This window comes from Mesoplodon bidens (genome assembly GCF_964165515.1).
Source record: "Mesoplodon bidens genome assembly, chromosome: 8".
NCBI classification, from domain to species: domain Eukaryota; kingdom Metazoa; phylum Chordata; class Mammalia; order Artiodactyla; family Ziphiidae; genus Mesoplodon; species Mesoplodon bidens.
In genome coordinates, this window is record NC_138165.1 from 84,963,568 (window position 1) to 84,990,038 (window position 26,471).

At 42.5% G+C, this 26,471-nt stretch overlaps 1 long non-coding RNA gene across 1 annotated transcript; it reads right to left on the reverse strand.

The window, feature by feature from the left end:
* Positions 1-1,250: 1,250 nt before the first annotated feature.
* On the reverse strand, positions 1,251-26,409 carry LOC308621873. Its single transcript, XR_014016532.1, has 3 exons — positions 25,936-26,409; positions 17,031-17,082; positions 1,251-2,419 (listed from the first exon to the last, which is right to left on the reverse strand). It is a non-coding gene; the product is annotated as an uncharacterized lncRNA (long non-coding RNA).
* Between the last annotated feature and the right edge of the window lie 62 nt (positions 26,410-26,471).

Sequence of the window (26,471 nt, forward strand, 5' to 3'; positions counted from 1 at the left end):
AAGCAGAGACAAAGACAGAGGGAGTGTGTCCTGTGGTTTAGAGTCTTCTGCCAGTGAATTCCTCTTTTTGCCTAAAATATTTGATATAGAGTTTCTATCACTTGCAAACAAAAGTCCTGCCTAATTTAAGTGTGAGCTTACTCTTGTTTTACAAAAAAATGTGGGCATGTGTGTGTAAGTGTATGTTCATCTAAGCATGGAAAAATATGAATGCATGTACTGAATGGCTACCAGCAATTATGTCTGGGGAGAAGTGGAATAGAGGGGGGTAAGAAGGACATACGTATCATTTTTACTTTATAAACTTCTTAATGTTTAAACTTGTTATAACCAGCTTGTATCATTTTTGTACTTTTAAAAGACTAAAAACTGCACAAAGTCTGAGATAATGTGTGTATTGTCTGATGCTGTTGAGTTTGAGGTGTGTGGCAGTTGAAAACTAATACACGAATCATCACAAACCTGAGAACCACTGCTTACAAACCACCAAACAAACCTCAGTCAGACAACCACAAATCCCAAGGCCCGAATAAAAGCAGTAATAAGTGCTGAGTGAAGAACTAATGCTGGGAAGTTGTATCCAGTCGGCCTGTGACCATGGCCCCTACCCTCCCAAACATATAGTTTCCATTATTTTTCCTAAAATCCAACCCAATAAGCCCACAATCTGTTACCAACCAACAAACATAAAGGTGTGCTTGCTATGCAAATGCAGCTTCAAAGCAAGCTCATCCATTTACCCTGCCGAATGCATTTCTAGACAGAAAAATCTAGAGCAGCCACAGCTTCAAGAGTCAATGTAAATAGCCTGGAGCGCTAAGGAAGATGGGAAGTATGCTGGGCCAACCTAAGCACACAGGCTGACGGGATGGAGCCAGGACCAGAGGGGATGGGGTCGTGGGAAAGGGATACAGCTGGCTCAGCCACACGAGCCACTTGGTAGATGGACCAAAGCAGAAAAGCACGGGGACACGACATTCGCAGAGTGGAGATGGTGTCAGCAAGTGGGGAGCACTGAGAGCAAAGAGAAACGCAGGTGAATGATGCCAGCAGGGCCCCAAGTGGTGGCTGAAGGATGCCAGGAGCAGAACACAGGGAGAGGACCAGCAAGATCCCGTGTAGGCTAGGGGGCTGGGAGGCAGCAGCTGATGACAGATGAGACCTGGAATTCCAGGGAGGGATACTGAGGCAGAAATCCAGGGGTATGAATAGTAAGAGCTACATACGCATACTTACTGCATGCTAAGGGCTTTAAACTCTTATTTCACTTAATTCTTCCAAATACCTTGTGAAGGAGAACTTTTACCATCTCCATTTTTGAGATGAAGAAATTAAGGTTGACAGAATATTAGTGATTTACTCAAAGTTGCACAGCTAGTGTATTAGTCAGCTTGGGCTGTTGTAACAGAATACCAGAGACTGGGTGATGTTAAGAACAGAAATTTATTTTCTCAGCCTTCTGGAGTCTCAAAGTCCAAGATCAAGGTGCTGGCAAGGTTGATTTCTGGTGAAGCCTCTTTTCCTGGCTTGCAGATTGTTGCCTTCCTGCTGTGTCCTCACATGGCCTTTAATTCGGTACACACGCAGAGAGAGAGATCTCTGGTTTATCTTCCTCATCTTATGAAGACACAGTCCTATCAGGTGAGGGCCCCACCCTATGACTTCATTTAACCTTAATTACCTTCTTAGAGGCCCCATCTCCAAATACAGGGCTTCAACAATGAATTTGGGGGTGGGGGGAGAGTGGGGGAAGGACACAATTCAGTCCATAAGAGCTAGTTAGTAGCAAATACAGACAGTATGGCTCCAGAGCCTAATACTCTTTCTGTATTTTTATATTTTATTGAGGTATAACTTAAAGATTATAGTTCAATGAGTTTTGAAAAAATGCATACATTCATATGCCCCACATTCCTAGCAAGAACTCTACTGTACATCCTAACCATAACACGCTACCAGTCTATTTTATGACAGGAGGTGGTGCTACTGGTAGATTTCAAGGCAGCCAGGAGTCATCCCTGGCGCTGAGGACACAAGGTCCACACGCAGCAAGACTTGATTCTGAACTCCCTTCCACACACATCCACATGGGACTCCCTGCCCGGGCTAGCCCTCACCCTCTGCTGCTCTGCTCTGGATTCCAGGAGATTGACCCTTGGCGAGCCATGTTTCCCAGGGTATTTCTCCCCCTCCCTCTCTGTATAGGGCAGTGTCTCTGGCATCTCCTCTGTGGCTCCAACTCCCACCAGACAGTCCCACAGTGGTTTTCTACCAGATGACCCTCGTGCCTCCTGCACTTTGGTAAAAAAGCACTTCTTCCCTGTTGAGTTCCAGTTCAGAAGTATCAGTGGCTTCCTGCTGTTGTCATTCTTTGAGTTATCTCACCATCCATTGTTCGGCTTCTCAGCTCTTCCATCTCCTGTATAAACAGTTACCTGCATTACATTCCCCCAATTCAAATACTCAGCATGGTTTCTCTTTTCCGGGTAACACTTTTATAGTACACTGCTATAGTTCCAACTTCTCAGGACCGGCTCAGAAACTGGGGCAGTTCTAGGCATTGGATGGAGCCCATGCACAAAGGCTGGAAGGTGGAGCACTCATCAGCAGAGATTTCTCCAAGAGGATACCAGAGATTGTATTTTTGTTCTCTACTTGTTGACATCTTGTTGGTCTACCTTGTTAGCAAATTAGCACTTCCCTCCAATACATTTCTTGCCCATGGCTCACCTGTTTTTCAGGTGGACCTCTGCAAGCTGTCAAGACTAGAGATGCTTTTATCACATGGTTCTTCAGCTACTGTCATGACACTAAGCTACTAATTGGATGTGTCAAACTGTCACATATTTTCCAAAAAAAAGAGAAGTACTTGTCTCTATGAAGTGGTTGGGGAGAAAACAGTGACTTCGGAGTGCAAAATGGGATACTCCAACATCGAGACGCCTTCAACAGCCTGTGGGTATCCCCTGGGATCCTGCCAACCAGCTGGGGTGTGGGGAAGGAAGCCTTTGCAGAGGCTTAAGAGAGGCAAAATGCCTGGTCAGCTCTAGTTCCAGCTTACAACAGGCTCTGGCTAACTGTAAAATCCATACTGAGTAGATCCCCAGGACTACCGCAGAAGCACCCCCATCTCTAGTTTAGCTGACAAACTAAGTCGTGGCTTTCAAGAGCCTTTGGCTTTAGGAGGGAAAACCAGGAGGCAGACGGCACCCACTGGCTCACTGCCCTGCATCCAGGGACTTCTCCAGAGCTGCAATAGCTCTGAGTCACGTCTCCTTTCCTCAGCTCACACCACCTCACTGGCAGGCTGATGGCCTGCCCTGATGGCAGGAGTAGAAGCCCCGCTGTCAGGGGGTGAAAGGCAACCAGACAGTTCCCACTTCTCCTTCACTCTCTCTACGTGATAAATCACTTCAGCCAGAAGTGTCGCAAAAGGACCTGGCAGCTAATGGGAGAAATGTAACCCAAAAAAAGAAGAAAAGGAAGAAAGAATCCTGTTAGTCACAGAGCTTTTCATCTGAACCACAGAACAGGCTCTTGCCTTCTGTGGGAATAATAAAATCACAGCCCCGCACTATATTAGCTCCTCAAACAAAAGCAGCTCCCTAGAATGTAACTCATCAGGGCTTCTGAGCTGAATTTAGTTTTCACTGGGTAAAGGCAAAGGTTAAAAAGAAAGACCCTTAAGAAAATCAGAAGTAAATAAGCTTGCTATCCAAACAAGGAAAACACAGGCTGCAGGGCAGCTCCGCCCTGCGGTCAATTCAACACCTGGCAAACAAACAGCATGGTCTCCGCCCAAGCTGGACTTTTCCCACAGTGGACTGGCAGCTTCAGAGGTCCAACAGAATGCCAAGGCTGTCTCTCCGACCTGGGAAAATAGGGTGAGAAGGAAGGGCTGGAACAGATACCTCGTTCCGAAGGAAAAGCACAACAGCTAAAAGTTATTATAAGAGAAGGACCTCAGTGCAGGCAGCTGGAGTTATTTTCAGGGTAAAGAAATATTCTGTGTGGAGAAGTGTTTAGGGAAAAAACACAAATAGTGCATGAATATCACATTATAGGAACAAAATGTTCTCTCTAAATAAAGAGCTGGTATGGAATCAGTTGTTTTAACATCACAGAAGCCCAGTGCATGCCACCTCAGCCGCAGGCATGTGGCTCAGTACCCCATCTTACCATTCTTCATCCTTCCCTTCCCCATGTCACCTAGCTCCTGCTTCAGCAACCCCTTCCTCCAAAGGCATCCAGGACTCTCAGAATTCTCTGAGAAGAGTGTTCCTCTAAATTATTCATAGTACAGTGCTAGTGACTTCCTATCCTCCCCTTCCCAGAAGTATCTGCTATGTAAGAATCCAGTGAAAATGAGCAATGCTTGGAACAAATAATGAAATCACTCCTTGGAAAATTTCAGGAACTTGTAGAGATTTCACAGGGGGAGGAGTGTCTCTTACCCATGTCCTAAATGATACTACGTATAAATATACTATAAACTTGACCTCTTTTAGAGTATGAATTCTTGTTATACAGGTATGAGAACATTATTTTTAAGATACTGACTTTCAAAAGTTGAGATCACTACTTTCAGTCAAAATAGCCATGGACCCAGCAATCCCACTGCTGGGCATATACCCAGAGAAAACCGTAATTAAAAAAGACACAGGCACCCCAGTGTTCATTGCAGCACTATTTACAATAGCCAGGACATGGAAGCAACCTAAATGCCCATCGACAGACGAATAGATAAAGAAGATGTGGTACATACATACAATGGAATAGTACTCAGCCATTAAAAGGAATGAAATTGGGTCATTTGTAGAGACGTGGATGGACATAGAGACTGTCATACAGAGTGAAGTAAGTCAGAAAGAGAAAAACAAATATCATATATTAACACATATATGTGGAACCTAGAAAAATGGTACAGATGAACTGGTTTGCAGGGCAGAAATAGAGATACAGATGTAGAGGACAAATGTATGGATACCGAGGGGGGAAAGTGTGTGGGGGGGTGATGATTGGGATTGACATATATACACTAATAGGTATAAAATAGAAAACTAATAAGAACCTGCTGTATAAAAATAAATTCAATATTTAAGAAAAAAAATTTTTTTAAAAAGAGCCATGGGTCTAAAGGCCAGCAGAAAAATATTTGTGAATTTATTTCCAACTTGTGTTCTCTTCCTCATGTGTGAACTTTTAGATCAATAAAGGTATGGTAAAGTGTTTTCAATAACCAAAAAATCCTTTCTAAACTCCTGTTTAATCTTGTCATACTTCTTTTCTACCAGTGCACAAAAATATTTTGGAAGTGTTTTATCCACATTATACTCTGGTCCTGGTAGGGGTAAAACACAATGGTTGACAGGTCTATGTCCATATTTACAATTGTTAGGGATTCCTGCTGTAATATCAACATTCTCAGTCCTGACTACAGTAGACTATTGCTAGAGACAGACACAATAATTCCCCTCAACTGCATGCTCTTTTTCAATGTGACTCTGCTACTCCTTCCATCCATAAGTGGAGTCTATTTCCTCTCTCTTTGAATCTGGGCTGGCTTTGTGACTTGCTTGACTCACAGAATTTGGCAGAAGGGACTCAGTGTGATTTCTAGGCATCCTCGTGGAGCCCCAGGCCTCCATGTAAGGAAGTCCAAGCTGTACTGCTAGACAGAGTCTCTTAGAGGAGCCCCATGGTGCCCAGCTGACAGCCATCCCCAGACATGTGAGGGAGGCCACGTTGCACCCTCCAGCCTGAGTCATGACCAGCCAACACATGTAGAGCAGAGGCAAGCCTTTTCCACTGAGTCCTGCTCAAATTGCAGGTCTATAGAACCATAAGCAAATTTCTGCTTTAAGCTACTGTGTTTTGGGGTAATTTGTTACCTACCAGTAGATAACCAAAATACTGACCTTATACAAAAATGACTGAATTGTGTACAGCTACCCAGATTTGGTACACCAGAGATGAAACACGTGGCCTCAGAAAGCATAATCTGTCTCAATACAAAAATGTAAATGATCAAAGTCCAAATTATGCTCCGAATCAGAGACCACTCTCCCAATATCCATGCTCCCCTTCTTCTACAGCAGTGGCCCTCAAAGTGTGGTCCTGGAGCAGCAGTAGCAACAACACATGAGAACTTGTTAGAAATGCAGATTCTTGGCCTCCTTCTGAAAGAGAAACTCTGGGGGTGGGGCCCAGCAAGCTGTATTTCAACAAGTCTTACAGGTTGAGTCTGATGCATGCTGAAGTTTGAGAACCACTGTTCTATGGCAATAACACTTCTGATGCTTAACTGGTATACCTGGCCACCTGGATAAAGACTAGGTAAGGAGGCTAGGTAAGGCCACGACTAAGTTCTGACCAGCAAAAAGTAAGCAGAAATGGGAAACTGGGTGTTCCCTTCTCTGCCTCTTTCACCTCCATGCTAGTTGGAATTCAGATATGATGGCTGGAGCCCTGGAGAATGTCTTAGATCATGAGGTGATCCTGGGAAATGAATCCATGCACAGCAGAGAAACAATATGGAAGGAGGCCAGGACCCTGATACTATGGAGCTGCCACATTAGTTCTAGACTGATTCCCTGACTTCCTGAACATGAGAGAGAAATTCCTATCTTAAGCTTCTGTTTTTAAAGTTTTCTGCCCCTCACAGTTAAATCTGCTCCTAACTAATATATAATTCGAATAAAGTAGTCCCCCTTCCCCTCACCAGTTGAGATATTCTTTAATATAAGAATATTTTTTCTTCACTTGTCACAAGTTATTCTTTAGATTGTTCAATTTTTTAGTTGCCTATGAGCTGTCTCCTTATTTGACTAGAAGCTCCATGAGGGCAGTTTTTCTTTGTTCATCATTGAATCCCCAGCATCCAACACACTTCTACCCTCACAACAGGGACTTGGTGAATATTTACTGAATCAAATGGACAGATGAAAGGATGGATGTAGGAAAACCACATTTTTTCCAGAGAGTCTTTAAGCACTGATAAAATGACCAAGCCTCAAATAATCTTTCTTTTACGTCCAGCAAAACTATCTCCCCACCACATCCTACCTCTGTTCCACAATGTAATCTAAATATGAAGCAACAATAACAATAACTAACACTTTTACATACCTTAAAATGCACCAAAGACAAATTCCAATAGAGGAGCATCCTACAATATACCTGACCAGTACTCTTAAAACCTGTCAAAATCATCAAAAATAGGAAAGTCTGAGAAACTGTCACAGGGAACGTAAGAAGACATGACCAGTAAATGTGACCTAGTATCCTGGATGGGATCCTGGAACAGAAAAGGACATTAGGTAGAGACTAAGGAAATCTGAATAAACTACAGACTTTAATTAATAATAAGATGTCAGGGGCTTCCCTGGTGGCGCAGTGGTTGAGAGTCCGCCTGCCGATGCAGGGGACACGGGTTCGTGCCCCTATCCCGGAAGATCCCACATGCCGCGCAGCGGCTGGGCCCGCGAGCCATGGCCGTGGAGCCTGTGTGTCCGGAGCCTGTGCTCCGCAACGGGAGAGGCCACAGCAGTGAGAGGCCCACGTACAGCAAAAAAAAAAAAAAAAAAAAAAAAAAAAAAAAATAAGATGTCAGTATTGGCTCAATAATTGTAACAAATATACCACATTAATGTAAGATGTTAATAACAGGGAAACCAGGCTTGGGATGGGGTGAGGGGAGGAGATGTAGGTATGTATTCTCTGTACTATCTGCTCACTTCTGTACATCTAAACTGTTCTAAAAAATAAAGTCTATTAATAAAAGAAATATGCCAAAGACTTACATATATTAACTCTTATTACGTGTATTAGTTCTCATGAAGACTCAGATGGGAAGTATGATGAGCCCTATTTTACAGATACAAAAGAGTACATTAAGTTCAGTTTCCCCAAGTCCCTAAGGCTTAGAGTATATGTTTCTTCTGGAGCAAAATATATTTGATTCAGTCATTCAAATAATGCGTATTGATTAGTGTGTGCCACCCAGAGACTGAGCTTAGGTGATTCTATGAAAAGAGTCAAAATTAGGAAGGCAGAAAGAGATTTCTATCTGTCTACTGAAATTTAAAGGGCACAAGCAAACATTTTAAAGCATGCACAATTCTAAAATGTGTTATATTTACATGTTGACAGCACATATACTCCTCCAACAGCTAGAAACAACTGAGCTTGACATCTAATTATCAAGAATAATTATTTAAATATGAAGCCACTAGCTGGCATAAATTTTTAAGAACACATAAGTCATACATCAGAAATTACAAAGCTGATTGAGAGTGAATTTGTATCTTATCCCATGTACCAAAATAGATAAGGCTCTATCTCTGAGGACAATCCCTGGTCTATGCTGAAAGAACACCTCAAATGAGAAAAATCTCTGTCACTGCATTCCTTTCTAAAGACTGTAAACTTCCTTAACTACTATTTTGATTAGAAGAATCTCAACATTTTCATTACTGGTTACTCTGTTGATCAAAACAAAGATTTGGCACCTCGATTGATCTAATTCCTGACCCATGCAGTCTGACCATGAAATGTTATCCACGCTCACTATGATAACGTGGTACACCGAGATGAAAATAAGCTTTGTTGGAATTTTTTTGCAAAATGTATTACCTATGGGGATTGACTTTCATGCCCGGAACTGTAATCAACAGGTAGAGTCCAATCTAAATATCCACCTGAAACAATACCTAAAGGAGTATTTTGCATCTGTAACTTCATTGCTTCTCATGATTCCTTTAGCTGCCTCACTGTATTTACCCTTAAAAGTTCAGCTGAGGCATTAGGTCCTTCACAAAGTTTTAGCCTGCTCACTGTGGGCCATGGCACCTTGCATGGACCTCAGTAATAGGATTTATCACCATTCAGTAAAATTCAACAAGTATTGAATGAATGCAGATGAGGTACCATTCTGAGCACCTGGGAAACATCAGTGAACAAATCAAAGTTGCCTACCCTTGTGAGGAAAAATAGATGATAAATAAACTATAATACCTAAGTAAATTTTATAGGATGTTATAATGATAAGTGCTATGGAAAAAGAAAACATGGAGTGGGTTAAGGGGTCTGGGGTGGACTAGGGTACAGAGGAAGGTTCAGGTTATAGTATTAATTAGGGTGGCAAGGTAGGCTTCTGTGAGAACAGGAGATTTGAGCGAAGACTCAAAGGAAGTGAGGGAATTATCTCTGTAGATCCCGAAAGAGGAGGCTTCCAGGTAGGGGAAAGAATTAGAGCAAACACCCTCAGGCAGCTATATGCTTGGTGAGTTTGAGAAAAAGCCTGGAGGCCAGTGAGTCTGGAGCAAAATGCCCCAAAAGGGAGTAGGAGGGGAAGAGAGAAGTGAAGCAGGGAGCATCAATCATGGGGGTTTGGGGGCCATTACAAACACTGGCTTTTACTCTATGTGAAATGGTGAGCTATTGCTGGGTTTTGAGTAGTGGAGAGACATGATCTGACTTATTTTTGCAAGATTCATTCAGGCCATTATGTGGAGAATAAAATTGTAGTGGAGCCAAGACAGAAGCAGAAAAACCTATTAGGGGGTAATTATAAGTGAGAGAGGATGATGCCCCAGGCCAGAGAAGTAATGTAGAGAGGGGTAGATGAGAGCCAGAGTTTGGATTTAGCGTCATGGTGAAATAGATGTAGGGCATAACAAACAGAGGAGAGCCAAAGATGACTCCAGGAATTTTGTCCTGAGCAACTACTACAATGGAGGTGCCATGAGCTAATGTGGGAAGACCATGCTTCCATGGAATTCACGAAAGAATATGAATTTGGTTGTTATCTGAAAATGTGCTGTTGACACTTTCTGGTAAGACGGAATAAGCACAAGAAGAGTGGGTGTCAGTGGTTTGAAAGAAAATCTGGGATTCAGCAGAGGGGCACATTTTAGAAGTGCTCCATTTCAAATTCCCAATACTTGATATCACAGACAACATTGGGAGGAAAAATACAGAAATTAATGTCTCTGAGTCTTAAAGTGATTCTGAAGAATTAGGCTCTGAACACGAAAAAGTTCTAGAAATACCTCAAATAATTTGTTTACATTTACCTTTTCATGTATGACCTGAGAATAAAATATTATTTGAAAAATCCATCTAGATAGACCTAAATTTTCAAGAAATAGAAAATAATTTTGGTGATAAGAAATCACCATGTACGGGCCTCCCTGGTGGCGCAGTGGTTGAGAGTCCGCCTGCCGATGCAGGGGATACGGGTTCGTGCCCCGGTCCGGGAGGATCCCATATGCCACGGAGCGGCTGGGCCCGTAAGCCATGGCCGCTGAGCCTGCGCATCCGGAGCCTGTACTCCGCAACGGGAGAGGCCACAACAGTGAGAGGCCCACATACCGCAAAAAAAAAAAAAAAAAAAAGAAATCACCATGTAATAGTTTAACGGGCAGTGTTTTTCTTAGTGACACAAAAAATATCTTTTAATTGGATACAATGAAATATTATGATAAAAATAACTAATATTTACTTGCCACAATGAGCCAGCGACAGTGCTGAGTGCTATACATGGAAATGTTTATTTCACTCTCACAACAATCCTATGAAGTAGCTACCAATTTCACCCCGTTTAAGAGAAAGCTCAAAATAGTGAAGAAAACTTACGTGTCTTCTGTATGTCTCACATGATCTTTGTGCTTTGCTGTTTTTTTCCCCTTGCAAAAAGAATTATCGGCCTCTTATTTAATAATCCCTCACCTTTAAGAATTTTAAGAATGAAATCTTTAGCATGGGTCTTCCACACATGCTCCATATGTTACTCCAAGCGTGGCTGCTCTCTCAGCTACACATAGACGTCTAATTCCAGTCTTTTCTGTCCTGGGTTTTGTGTTTTGGGTTTTGTTTGGTTCCCTCTGATCAGGTCAAAAAACAGGCCTAGAAGGAGGTGCAGGGCTAAAGGGATGAGTAAAGCTTTGTCCCTGGGCTTGAGGCACTTACAGTCTACGGGGGAGGACAGTACATGAATGGGTGATTGACTTCCTTTCACGTGCCAGGTGCTCTCCCTCTGTGTGTGCAGCAAGCTCTGACACTGAAGCCACAACTTAGGGCAAGCCCTAACAGAAAGAAAGAGAGGGTGTTTTCTCAACTCCTTCGGCTTCACGCTGTATTACGGGTAATTCCAATAAACATTCCTGGGCTGCAGTGAGCCACGCAGGGAGTGTTTTGATTATAGCTCTGTCATACCTTGTATCACGTAGGCCACAAGAGCATACGCTGTTTGTTTAACCTTGGACTAAAGATGACAGACTAGGTTATATAAAAGTCCTGAAAATGATTCAGTTCCGGCTTCCCAGAAAAAATACAAGAAACTCTGACACACAATTACAAAAGCATTCTACTGGTTGGGCTCAAAAACCACAGTTACAAAAACCATTTAGCAATGTACCATAGAATAGATCTTAGTGACATTTACAGAGTATTAGACAATAATATATTAAACAGTAACATTTGCAGATTCATTATATGAATCTACACAGGGTAACTGTACTGGAGGGTAGGGAGTGGGGGGAAAAGGGATGTAGTCCATCCTGGAAAAGGATCAGTCTAGTTAGGGAGACGCTGTGAATCTAAAATAAGAACCAGGGCTGTAAGCACACCAAATTCTAGTAAATTCAACTCCATTTCACTGATGTTTATAACCCTCATTCATAGTTTGAGACTACATGTACTAAGGGATCTCTTAAGAGGATCTCAGAACTGTGACAGTATCTGCTCAAACCAATGGATTAGGATGAAACAAAGTTTTTCTTCCTGATCTACAAATGCAAGACCCTAATGATATAAAATCTGCTTGTGCAAGGAGGCATGAGCAAGTGCATCCTCTAAATTCAGTTGGCAAGAAGATATTTCCTGGGAAGAAGTAACACTGTAGTTAATGCAGTTTACAGAAACATATACCAAATCACTGTCATTTTTGACAGGTCCCTTAAAAAAAGTGTGTCAAATACTAAAATATAAGAATTTAGCTGACAGGACTAGATTCTTTGCTGAGAACTGCCTACACAAACAAGGGACACTGGCAATCATGACACTGAGATTTTTAAGGGTTCTTATTCTCATCTGCAGCCTTGGGATGTATACAGATGAAAAGATTTATTCTCTCCTTCCCCACCATCCTTACATATTCAAACAAGTAACTTCTTTCTAAATTCCTTGCAGAAGGAGGGGGGTAAAAGTCTAGCTGGGAGGAACTTTTGAAAATAGACAGTGTCCCTTCCCCCACTCCGTCTTTGGATGCTATTGATGGAAATGTACTGTGTGTGAGAAAGATAGAAAACTTGAGAACCACTCATTAAGTATCTGAACACACAAATCAGATACCTTGATGCAGTCTTAGGAGATACAGTAACTCCTACCTCACAAGCTAACCCCCGATAGCCTTTCACTATGCAGAGATGGGATGCTTCTTAGAGTGTGGTTTGAACCCCTGTATCCCGTACCTGAGTTAGGAGTAGCAATTCCTGTTAGGGTATGAATCAGCTGTGTTGTTTTCCAGTGTCACCAAGGCAACATACATGACTGAACCACAACTAACACAGAGATCAGAAAAGTTTTATCAAGGTGAACATCAGCATTAAGATTGATAGAATTAATGACCACTTCATTCTTTTTATCCATGTATTGAAAGAAATGTTACTCTTCTGGAGAAGAAATGTGCTCTGGTACTTCTGAAGTACATCCTATGATAAATTTTATTTTACTTCAGCACAGTAAGCATCAGTTTTTAAGCCCCAAAAGACATTTAGTGTGGATGTTTTCCTTGCTTTCTTTGAATAAGCATCAGGTAGCAAAGGCATAAAGCCTGAAGGGAAAGGACCTAAGAACCTAGTAAGACAGTTAAAAAGGCAAGAGAAACCCTATCTTTTTATGTTATTATTACTAATGCCTTAGATATTTGACTATTAACACTAGTATGAGAGTACTGCAGTCAAAACTGCAGAATTTGGATAGGACTGCAAAAAAGAAAGCAGTTATCCTTAGAAAGTCAAATGTCTCCACCTTCTCAGGGTTACTAATGCTGTTTCCCATGGCTTCTTGGAAAATACCACTGTTTTCTCTGGTTTCTTTCCAGGTGCTTTATTGAGAGAGTAAGATGAAGGATGAGGAAAATATCATAATCAACTTTATTGTAGAAGGACAGCAAATGCTGACCTCAATATGCTTCTGTTCTTTCTACATAACATTCTCATATTTATAATTGTGGAGGAAGGATGGTCAGGAAAAATGTGGCATTGGTCATTTGCGGATTGTTCTAGCACAGTAATTCTCAAATATATTCATCCTCAATCCTTCCCTTTATACTCTAAATCAGCGCTTCTAAAACTATCTGTGGTGAAGGACCAAATTTTAAAAATTCCAATCTACTGCAAACTTTTGTAAATTACAATAGAAATGAGTTACTAGAAAAGTAAATTTAAAAAAAACAAAATATACAAAACATGAGCTCCCAAATTTTGTATGATTGATTTTAGCAGACACAAAATACTCTGCCGAATTGCTATTAAAGTTTATAAATGCTTATTCTCAACTTCTATACTCACCTTGTGGCAGATGGGTAACAAACTATTCCCAACTGCAGTCTGAAAAGGACCATCCTAATCACACACATATCTACAAACACAGGACACATATACATCACAGAAGCACACACAAACACATCAAAGTAAAGCTAAATTTCTATCCATTTAAAAAATAATTCAAATTTATATTAAATTATTATATTTCTTTAGATCTCACTTCATACAAAAAAAGCCAATGAGAAAACAGCAGTCTCCCACCCCACCTCTGTCTTCCAGTGCCTTCTCAGAGTGGCAGCTATCTAACAATCAAACCTGTCAGAAAAGCTGTTAATGCCAATCTCCCCTCCCCCCAGTCTGACCTTCCTCCTGGGGCTCTCTTCTTCTCACAGCTGCTGACCTGGGTATTCCCTCTGCCTCCTTCTATGCAGGGGTTCCCTTTGAGAAAGACTGCACTACTGTTTGAAATATTTGCAGCTCCTGCCTTAGGGTCGATTATATCAATATGTGCCCCATTGACGTCAGGCTTGGTTATGACTTGTGAGGTTCCATCCTATGGAAGGATTTTACATTTTTGCCTTGTTAAACTCAGAAGTGACCATGTGACTTGTTTGGCCAATGACATGTGACATTCCAAGGTGGAAGCTTAAGAGATCTATCATCTCTTTTCCCTCTGACACAAGACTAGCAATTTCCCAGATAAAGGATGCTCCGTCAGGCTGGGTCCCATTATGAAGGTGACAAGGAGCAGAACTACACGATGGACACATTGGATGAAAAGAAATAAACCTATATTGTAAGCCATGGAGAGTTTGGTATTGTTTGTTACTGCAACATAGCCTAAGCTGACAGATAACACTCTTGATTCCTAGATCTTCTTTTTTTGGTTTTACTACCTCATTTTGGTAATGCATATCTTCTAGTAGTTTCCTGAGAAAGTGTTCATGACAAGAAAGATCTAATATGTCTGAAAATAATAGAATACTGAATTTGAAATAATTTTCCCACAGAATCACAAAGCATTAAGACATTGTCTTCTAGTTTCCAATGAAGCTGTTGAGAAGACCACTGTTGTTTTTATTTCTAGTCCTTTGTATGTACCTTCATCCCCTGCCAGAGGCTTTTAATAGGTTGTGGTCGTGTGCTCCGATATGGGCCTTTTTCAAAAGATTTGAATATCTTTTTCAGTCTTACTTCTCATGTTTTTCAAATCTAGGAAAGAATCTTCAATATTTATCCCCCTTAAGATCATCTTTAAATAAGAACTTAGTTGTATCAAAGTTATACATGCTCAAAGTTTGCAGAGTCAAAGCTCTCTCAATGAATATTTACCCTTCCCCAGAGATAACCACTGTGAATTTTTTTAGCTAATTCTTTGGAATTGACCTCCACATCTCTACACACTTTTTTTGTTTGTTTGTTTGTTTGTTTTGCGGTATGCGGGCCTCTCACTGTTGTGGCCTCTCCCATTGCCGAGCACAGGCTCCAGACGCGCAGGCTCAGCGGCCATGGCTCACGGGCCCAGCTGCTCCGCGGCATGTAGGATCTTCCCGGACCGGGGCATGAACCTGCGTCCCCTGCATCGGCAGGCGGACTCTCAACCACTGCGCCACCAGGGAAGCCCTACACACATGTTTTAATTGTGGTAACTTGATATTTCTGTTGTAGGCATTACTTACTGATTTTCACTACGGAAATGAGGATTGATTCTCCTCCTTCTCTGCAGGCCCACCACATAATGCTCCTTTCACTATATATCATAACTTTAATTAGATTAGTAATGAGTATTTACATTATTGGGACCTTGTATTCTAGTTAAGATTTGAGCCATATGATAACTGTGATTACTTTTCCTCTCCTGCCAAACCTTTTGTTTTCCCTGGAGTTAATAATTGTATTGTTCTCTTCGTTTACTTAGTTTCCTAAGTGCATACCACCAATTCAAAATTCTCTACTACTTGTTTAAATCTCATCTCAATACATTCACACGTATCAGACTTTCTGTTTGGTGGTTAGTTGGTTTATCTCTTTCATGTGGAACAATTTCCTTAAATTCACAGGAGTACCCCCAAATGGAGGCCCTCTCTCCACATTTCTCAAGATAGAAGGATTGAATATATTTTAGTTAGCAGTTTGTTTGCTGGATTTATAACTTTTAAATATTTGGACAAATGTTCTGTAGGCCTCTCTTTGTACTCTTTTCCCAGGCTCTGCAAATGGGATAAAGCAGGCATGGCCTCTAATTCCTGAACCCTTCTGGATTTCTGTCAGGCAAATTGGCTTCCTTCTCACCTGTATCTCTTCTGCAGGCACTTAGGTATCAGCTTCTCTCCCTCTGCCAAGTCAGCTACCCTTCCTCCATCCATCCTGTCTTCTAAGCACGTGCTGAATTCTCTCAACTGCTATTGTCTGCTTTTCTGTTCTTTTTGTCCTTGAGGGCTTGTATAAGTATCTTATTGCTACTGTAACAAATTGCCACAAACCTGCTGTCTTAAAAAAACACAAATTTATTATCTTATAGTTCTGGAGATCTGAAGTCCAAAATCAGTCTCAGTGGGCTAAAGTCAAGGTGTTGGCCAGGCTGCACTCCTCGAGGAAACTCTAAGGGAGAATCTGTTTCTTTGTCTTTTCTAGCTCCTACAAGATGTCTGCATTTCTTGGCTAGTGATCCCACCCTCTATCATCAAAGCCAGCAGCTGAGCATCTTCCAATTTCTCTCTCTCTCTCTCTGACTCTAACTCTCCTGTCTCCCTCTTTCCTTTATAAGCAGCTTTGTGATTACATTGGGCCCATTCACATAATCCAGGATAATCTTCGCAGCTCAAAATCCTTAATTTAATTATGCCTGCAAAGTCCCTTTTTTCAAGTAAGATAACACATTCATAGGTTCCAGGAACTAATACATGAGTATTTATGAGAAGACCATTATTCTATCTATCATAAGGGTTTACACTTTGCTTCCTCCTTTACTGTGGGGTGCCAGGAATAAGCAAAGCAAAAAGTATGTGTTCAATCAATCACCTTGTTTGATCAGGAGCCCAAGTAGTATGTGTCCTGTTTCCAATTCCTGGGATTCTTCTCATATCTTTTTCTCAAATAGATAATAATAATAGTATAGGAATAATAATAGAAATAACCAAATATCACTAAAGCCCTTAATCCATACATGAGATTAGGACAGGCCCCAGAAATGTTTTCACAAACCCTGAGTGCCACTGTTTGGGAGAGAATTTGGCAGAGTGGAAATGGGAAGAAAATAAATAAAATTGCAAAACAGAACAAAGGAGTGGGGAAAATTGTTTTGAAGGCGGTGCTTATAAGATTATGAAATACGCTTGTCGCTCAGTAATATGGGTGCTAGCCAAAGACTAGTAGATAAGAATCAGAGATAGGAACAGAAAGGCAACATCACATATGAAAAAAAGAAAGCTAAATTTAGAATTGGAAGTTCTAAATTCAAACTCCAATTCTCAAACTTACAGTCTGATCTTGCACAAGTCAATCGGGTATCTTGGTTGTGTAGCTGAAGAAGCTGAAACCCAAAGAAATTGTCTTAATTTAAATTAGCAGACATATATGAAAGACCTCAGAGAGACATCTGCTACATTACAGTTGAATGTTAGTTGAATCTGAAGTAGAAAGAGTCATTAATTGAAAACTAGCATTATGGCATAAGAAATGATAACATAAAAACCCAACAGCTGGAAGGCAGACTGAAAGAAAATTATCTTTCACATTTCTAAAAAGATGGACTAGTCTGGCCATAAGAAAATTCACCTTAATGCATGGGTGTGATTGCAGATATTCTATGGAAATATCACTTTTATTCATTAAAAAAAACATTTTATTGAACTCCTCCAACGTGCCAAACGCCATGCTAGGTATTAAGGATATAGCAGTGAATAAGGCAGATGCAATCTCTGCCCTCACCGAAGTTACAGTCTAGCAGGGAACTAGACAATTAAACAAATAATGACAAGTAGTGTGATAGGTACTTTTTAAAAAAATTTTTTCCTCCAGATTTATTTGTTACATTTTTTTTTCTTTTGGCCATGCCATGTCGCATGCAGGATCTTAGTTCCCTGACCAGGGATTGAACCCTTGCCCCGTGCAGTGGAAGTACGGAGTCTTAACCACTGGACTGCCAGGGAAGTCCCAAGTGTGATGGGTGCTTTTATAGAAACAAAAACATGGAATTCAGGCACCTAAATCAGACTAGAGTGTTGGTTTGGGGTAGGGAGTTAGGTAGGGTACTCAGAGTTCATGACACGCCCTTCAGAGCTCAGCTAAAGACTAGGAATTAGTGAAGCAAAAATGAAAAGGGGTGGCTAGGCAGAGTGTTTCAAGGAGCCTACTCGTTCGCCTAGGAAGAGTGACAAGGTATGTGGAAGCTTTTTAGCCTAATTCTTGTGTCATGCATGAAAATGGCGATAGAACTGACATGAGAAGAAAGTGCTTGCGTTACAATGATGTTTTCAGAATGACAGGCTCACATCGATGGAATTACAATTTGCTTTCTTCTCAAAGCAAATTCCCTCTCCCACTTTTCATTCTACAACCAGGCAGTGGAGCACAGTGGCTGAGAGTGCAGGCTCTGGAGCCAGACTGCCTGTCTGGGTTCACATTCTGACTCTGCTGCTTGCTAGCTCTAAGACCTTGGAGATGTTTATTTCATCACCCCTCCATGCTTCAGCTTACTCATCTATAAAATGTTCCTCATATTAATATTTTCCTCATTGAGTTATTATGGGGATTAAGTTAGTTAATAAATCAAAAGTGTTTAAAACAGTGCCTGGCACAAAGTAAGAACTCAATAAATCTTCACTTGTTGCTGCTACCAGTTTTATTTGCCAACCACTGGCCTTTTGTACATTTCCAGGAGGATAAGAGGCCATCTGACTTTGTTTACACGGCACTGCTTTCAGTCACAAGGAAGACAAGAATGCAGCAGTACTAGTAGCTAACCACCTGGTCCTCAGAATAGAAATAAGAAGCAACCAGAATCTTCCCCATCAGTTCTGACTCTGAGACATGGGAAGATCAGAAAGCTTCAAAGAGGTCTTCATCTCTTTCAAGTTCTATGGAACTGAGACAGAGATGGCAGAGAGCGTGGCCATGATGAAATCAGGCCCCACAAGAAGGCAATACTCTGGTGGACCCACCATGATTCAGGCTGCAATGCAGAAACAATATTTATAGATGCATACAGAGATGATCAAACTGAGAGAGACCTGTTTACACAAACCAATGCCGGGAGATTAAGTCCAGAATTTCAACTTCATTCACGCAACAAACATTTGAGTGCCAGCTATGTACAAGACACTGTTCTAGGTGTTAAGAATATAGCAGTGAAAAAAGAGACAAAAGTACCTGCAAACACAATAAATGAGCTAAGTATATAACATACCAGAAAGTGACAGGTGCTATGGAGAAAAATTAAGTAGCAAAAGGAGATAGGGAGAGCAAAAGATCAAAGAGAGAGGTGGGGTGTAGGGTGAACAGTGTTCATCAGGGTAGTAAGGGAAGGCCTCACAGAAATGGGGACGTTTGAGCAAAGACCTGAGGAGATGAGGAGGACATGGAAACGCCTGGAAAGAGCATCCCGAGCAGAGAGAACAGCAAATGCAAAGTTCCTGAGGGGAGTGGGTCCAAAGTGTTTGAGGAACAGCAAGATGGTCAACAGGCCTCTGAGCAGAGAAAGGTAGGGGAGGAAGAGCAGAAAGTAAAATCAGAGAGGAAATGGGGTCTTGTAGGCCTAACTGTAAGAATCACAGCTTTTTCTGAGTGAGATGGGGAGCTACTGGATAGTTTTGAACAGAATCATGGTGTGGTCAGCTTTAAAGTTTAAAAGGATCACTCCGGCTGCTGGGCTGAGAAAAGAATGAAGGTTAAGGGTGGCTGACATAGAATCCTAATCAAAGGTAACAGCGGCTTGGACCAAGGTGGTATCAGTGGAGATGGGACGAGCGGTCACATATTTTGAAGAGATAACAACAGGATTTGATGATAGATTGGATGTGGGGTGTAAAAGAGATGCTGAGTCGCCCTCAGCAATGGGAATGATGGAGGTGCCATTAACTGAGATAGAGAAGGTTGTAGGCAGAGAAGGTTTTTGAGGGGAGCAGAGATCAGGAGTTTGGTTTTGGGTTTAATAAAATGGAGAGGTCTATTAAATACCCAAGTAGAGATGCGGAGTTTCTTGGATATACAAGGCTGAATCTGAGACTAGGGAGTTGTGAGCATATTTATCATACCCAATGCCGTCAGAATGAACGAGACACTGAGGGAGAGAGAGTATAGTAACAGAAGAGGTCCAAGGACAGAGACCTGGGACACTCCAATATTGAGAGGTCAGTGAGCAAAGGAGATGGAGAACAATGACCAGGAGTGCATGATGAAAATCAGGAGAGTGAAGTGCCCTGTAACACTGAAGAAACACGTGTAACAAGTGAAGAAAGTGTTACGGGGAGGAGGTTGTGATCAACTGCGTCAAGTGCTGCTAAGTGAGACCACTGAGAACAGGCCATTGGATTAAGAAATGTGGAGAGCAGTTTTGGAGGAATGCTGAGGGCAAGAGCTAGCTGGAGTGGATTTAACAGAAAATGAGGGAAAAGGAATTGGGACAGTAAATATATAACTCTTCCAGAGATACTTACTGTAAAGAGAGCAAAAAAAAAAAAAAAAAAAAGGAACAGTAGCTAGAGGAGAAAGTAGAAATGGAGAGTTTTGTTGTTGCTGTGTTGAAGATAATTTTAAGAAGCAACATATTAATTTACATAGGGAACTATAACTGGTAAACAGAACAGAAATAGATGTAACAGATCAGAGCTTTCTCCTCTCTGTTGGAAAACTATCTGCAAAGTACAATTAAAGTCACAGGATTATTTCATCCGTGCTGACAACAGCCCCACCTTGCGCTCTTTGCAATTATGAAGACTCTCAAGCATCCATCTACACTACAGGGGAAGAACTGCTAAGTAGATCAGATGTTTGAATCACCTGGGCAGGGTACTGCTCCCTTGACCAGTGCTGGAAATACTCTAACCATTCATTCTTTCTTTCATTCAAGAAACATTACTGAGCACCTATTACATGTCAGTTACTAGGGATGCAAGTTCAACAAAACACAACTTTGCCTTTAGGGAGCTCATGGTTCAATAAAGGATGCAGACAAACAAATGAATAGTTCCCATGTAATGTTAAAAGAGGTCTGAGTACATATAAGGGACAAAAGTTGAATTAAATAGTTAACTGTTTAGTATGGGGACATTTGGGTCATTCTTTTTTTTTTTTTTTTTGCTGTTATAGATCGAGGGGTGTTTGGGATTTCAACTGTTTCCAGGAATTCTTATTGACAACTGTTACATCAAGATTATAGGAAATCTTACCAAATAAGAAGGAAAACTATTATATTCCTGCTTATTACAAAAGCAACCAAGAAAATAAATCTGAACAGTATGAACCACCTGAACACAGGCAAGTTGGGAATTCATTCAACAAACATATATTGAGCACCTATTATATGTCAGGGCATGGTTCCAAGTGTTTGAGATCCATCAGTGAACAAAACAAAGATAATGCTTTTTAGAACGTGTATTTTAGCAAGGGAGCCAGTCAACAATAAACATAAATAGTAGTAAAACAGGGCTTCCCTGGTGGCTCAGTGGTTAAGAATCCGCCTGCCAATGCAGGGGACACGGGTTCGAGGCCTGGTCCAGGAAGATCCCACATGCCGCAGAGCAACTAAGCCTGTACGCCACAACTACTGAGCCTGTGCTCTAGAGCCTGTGAGCAACTACTGAGCCCACGTGACACAACTACTGAAGCCTACGCACCTAGAGCCCGTGCTCCGCAACAAGAGAAGCCACTGCAATCAGAAGCCCGCGCACCACAACGAAGTGTAGCCCCCACTCACTGAAACTAGAGAAAGCCCGCATGCAGCAACGAAGACCCATCGTAGCCAAAAAATAAATAAATTTATTTTAAAAAAAAGTAGTAAAACAGACAGTATATTTGAAGGTAATAAGTGCCATAAGAAAAAATAGGGGTGATTGAGGTGGGTGTCAAATTGTAATTTTAAATACTATTGTCAAGGCCTCAGTGAGAAAGTGACATTTCAGCCAAGACCTGAAGGAGGTGAGGGAGCTAGCTCTCTTGATATTTGGAAAAAGAGCATTTTAAGCACTGAAACAGCCCCCAGGTGCTAAGGCAGAAGAGTGGTGGTGTACGGCAACGGAAGAAGTAGGGGAAGTTCTTAAGAAGCAATTGCAGTAATCTAGGTAAGAGATGAAAGTATTATACATCCAGCTCACTTGCAGCGGAGGTGGTAAGTAGTCAGTTTTTGGATATATTTTGAAGGTACAGCCAATAAAATTTCCTAAAGGAATAGATGCGGGATGTGAGAGAAAGGAAGGCATTAAGAATCATTCCAAGATTTCTAACCTCAGCAATTAAGATGGGAAAGACTGCAGGTGCAGATGTGAGGGGGAAAAACAGTTCAGTTTTGGACATATTGAGTCCGAGATGTCTATTAGACACCTCTGTATCACCTAGGATCCTCTTGGTCTCCTTGGCTGTAGGGCCTTCTACCACTTATTTTGTCTTCATTGCCATGGCCAACCAACCTCAGGCAGTAACCACCCAATACTGCTTTGCCTCATGCTCAGGCCACACGTTTCACACAAGGGTCTGTTTTGTGCCCACATGAAACGGAAGTATGTGTATGTTGCAGAGGAGGGCAGTGTTAGCATCCTCTGACTGAATCTTAACCTCCTGTCCTGACTCACTAATTTTCCCTACCCTCACTTCCCCAAGATTGTACTCCCTAGTAAGATAAGAGCACAGAAGACTTTGCCTCAGATTCTGCTTCTGGGAGAACCAAGGCTAAGACAACATCCAAGTGGAGGTGTGAGTAGGCAGTTGTTTAAATGAGTCTAAAGTTTGGGAGAGTGATTTGGGAAGATATAATTTTGAGGGTTGTCAGCATAGGCATTGTATTTACAACCATGATGCTAGATGAGGGCACAAAGGAGTGAACAAAAAAGAGAAATGTGAGAAAGAGGAGAAGTTGAAGATTTTATGCTAGTACCTTTGAGAGCAGAAACAATGTTTTATTTACTGCGATAGCCCCAGTTTTGTAGTACATAGCACAAAGTAGGTGCTCAACAGGTATTTTTAGAATAAACAAAATAGGTCACCATGGCCTTGGGGTTAGGGAGAAAAACAAATTAAGTCCTGAGAGGTGATGAACTAGAATAGGCAGTGTTCATGGAACTTGAGTTCACAGTGAGGGTGAAAATTAGGTTCAACAGCAGAAGCAAGAGAGAAAAATAACAGGAAAAGGAAGCCGTGGTTAGAAAAAAGCTCTCAGATACCACTTTCTCCTTGAAGCCTTTTATAATCATCTCTTGAGACCTTCCCCCTTTGCCATCTTATCTATCTTATACTATGTCAACTTACATCCATGTGTTCTTCCCTACTTTCATCTCCCCAATATTGACCCTGATGTCCAATTGAAAAATTGAGTCAAAAACGGGAGTAGCTTTCAAGTCCCAGAGATAAAAACGGATGCTAAAGTTTGACATTTCTAGTTCATTTCTATGGTTTATGGAGATGCCAGAGCAAATACATGAAATTGGGAGACTACATTTCAAATCTGAAGTATATCCAAAGTGTTTAGTAAAATAACTTGCACTTGAATGACTGGATGATTGAATGAGTGAATGAACAAAATTAGGTGAAAACAGAGGCCAGGAGAGCATAAGTCAAGGAGAAAGTATGATTTAATAACTGTGTGAGGCCCACTGGTCTCAAAGGGCACAAGTGAATAGGAGAAGTGGGCCTGCAGTCCCACTAGCACCTAGGAAGCACCTAAGAAGTCAGCAGAGTAACTAAGGCATGAAGAGGTAGGCCCTAAATGAAGATCGGTGTGAACACAAAGGAAGAATACAAGGAAATTTTTAAATAAAAAATTACCGTATTTGGTGAGTGAGAAGTATTGGTTATGAGCAAATAATTCTAATATTTTGATATCATGTATAGGGCCAGAGTAAGAAGAACAGGAAGATGATAAGCTCAATTTTGCAAATGTATTTGACACAAGGGTGAGATAAACAAATAAAGCTAGTAATAGGCAACATTTAAATTGACACTTATTACATGTCATTGTGCCAAGTACACTTTCCATGAATGATCTCATTTAATTACCACAGTAACACTACAATGTAGGTGCTATTATCATCTTCTCATTTCACAGATGGGAAAACTGAGGCGCAAGAATGAAAACTATGCCCAAAGTCACACAGCTAGTAAGTGGCTGAACCAGGATTTGAACCCCAAACTATTAAGGATTTTTTCCCAGGACCATAGAGATATTCATTATTTGTTCAATATTTGCTGAGCACCACTACATTCTAGACATTGTGCTGGGGATGGGAGGAGAGAAATTCTGGTGGTGAACAAGACAGACATGGTCCCTACCTGCACAGACCTTACATGGACATTAAACAAATAATTACGAGTACGATTGGGTAACAGAAAAGAATTTCAGGGGAAGGGAATAGCATGTATAAATTCCTTGAGGTGAGAGTTTACAGTAGGGAACAAGAGAAAAGAGCCTGGAAAAAATAAAAAGACTAGAGGCTAGAGGGCAGAGAGCTAGAGGGACTGCTGGGGAGGCTGGGAAGAAGACAGCCCAGATAATGGAGGGCCTGGCCTTAATGACAAAGACTTAGATTGTGTTCAGTAAGCAAAGGGAAGGACTGAAGGAATTCAAGCACGGTAGTGACTTCATCAGATTTGTATTTGGTAAAATTTGCTCTGGCTGCAGTATGGCAAATGGATTGGAATGAGCCAGGAGCAGTTTTGTAGGACCTTGATGGTAGTTAGAGCAGAACTTCAAGAGATGAAGGTAGCTTAGACTAGAGTGGGATGAGAAGCCACAAATCCTATTTTTTTAAGGCAGGTCTAGGTGATTCTGATGTGTGTCGGAGGTGTCTTAGGTTTCTGAACTGAGTAGATGTACTTTACTGATCCGAGGTCTATGGGAAGAGGCTTTTGGAGGGAAGAGGTTGAGTTTGACATCAAGTCATCCAGATGAAAGTGTAGCACAGGCAGTTAGAAATATGAATCTAGAGTTCAAGAGCAAGATCTAGGCTTGAGTTTTGAGCTGGACAGTCTTTGGCAGAGGGTATTTGAAGCTACCGGAAGAGGATGAGACCACCTAGGAAAATGCACATGGTGGGACTCGAGAAGAGGATGAAGCTCAACAGGATTCCAATATTTAACAGTTGGCTAAAAGAGGAGAAGCTGGTTGTTAAAGAACAACCAGAGAGGTAAAAGGAAAACAAGAGCAGAGGGCAGAGAATATTTGGATGAGGCTGTGGGCAATGGTGTAAAATGCCAGAACGAGGTCTTGTAAATGAGGCCTGAAGCTTGTCTGTGACAATTCAGAGCTGCTTCAGGTGTGTGGTAAGAACAGAAGCTAGACTGCAGAGGGCTGAGGACTGGGACATGAACGTCCACGGGGTAAGAGACAATCACGGTTGGAGAGGGATTTAAAGAGAAAAATGTTTTCCAAAAAATGAGAGACTTAAGGATGTTCAAATACTGGACAGAAACGCCGGTAGAGAAGGAAAGTTGAAAATGACGGAAGGAAAGGGGGATATTCTTCAGCCTAAAGAGAAAGGACGAGGGGATCTACAGGACCAGGCTAGGGAACTCTTTCTTTTTCAACAGTAAGTCAATAAGGGACGGAGCTCTGACTTGGACCCTCTCGGCTTCCTAAAACGTGTTTGCTTTAAGGGACTGAAAGTGAATTACAATAGACATGAAAGCCCGGGAGAGGACTGTCGAGTTCAATAAAAAGGGTAATGGTAAAATCGGTATCGTGTCTCGGGTGACCTCTGAAAGGGCAGTTTCAGTAGCTTCGAGGCAACGGAAGTCACACTGCGGGTTCAGAGGGGGAGTGGGTGGTGAAGAAAAGGGTGCAGCGGCTGCAACCCTGTGCGACAGAAAACGGGCTGTGAAAAGAAACCGACACAGGATGGTGCAAAAAAAAAAAAAAAAAAAAGGCGGGCAGGTGGAGGAGGAAGGTAAGACATTTCGAAAGTGTAGAAGAGCAACCTCGGTCAGGGCAGGTCACGGCTCGGAGGCCGAAGATGTGCCCCCCAGGCCTGGCCGTCCTCGCTGTTGGACTGAACCCCGACAAGGTGACCGGAGTCCCAGAGCCTCCGCCCCCCGAAACAGAACGGCCCCGCCGGCGGGCGCCAGGTTTCTCAACGGATTCTCGAAGCAGAGCCGCCCGGCCCGCCCAGAGGGGCGGAAAACACTCCCCACCGGGGCCAACGACGCCCCCGGGCCGCGCCGGCGCAGCGCCGCGGCCTACCGTCCAGTCCAGGCCCCAGGCCTCGGGGGCGACCGCAGAGCCGCTGCAGGCCTTCCTCCCCGGCTCGCAGGACTCTCGCACTCAGCCGCGGCCCCGACCCAGTGGCGCGTCTCCCCCGTCCCGGCAGCGTTTGAAACTTCCCGGGGCTGGCGGCGCTCGGGGACCCAGACCCGGCACGCCGCAGCCGCCCTAGAGCCCGCCGCTTACCGCCGCAAGGGCAGCCCGCGCGGGGGTTTCCATCGAGCAGTCGACACCCCTCGGGAATTCCCCACCCGCCACACACAAACCCTAACTCTTCCTGCAAATTTCCGCCGCCGGTTTTATCCGTCGATAAGCGGCGGGGCGGGGGCGGGGGAGGGGGAGGGGGAGGGGGGGGAACTTAGATCATTCCTCCCCACCCCTGGCCCCAGACCACCTCCGCCTTCCCTCTCCCCGCGGAAACCCTCCGCCGTGCCCGAAGGAACTCGAAGGTCTTCGGCAAGTTCCGCCTCCAGCGCTGAGGGCGGGGCCGCTCGAGCTCCTCCGGGCCGAGCTCG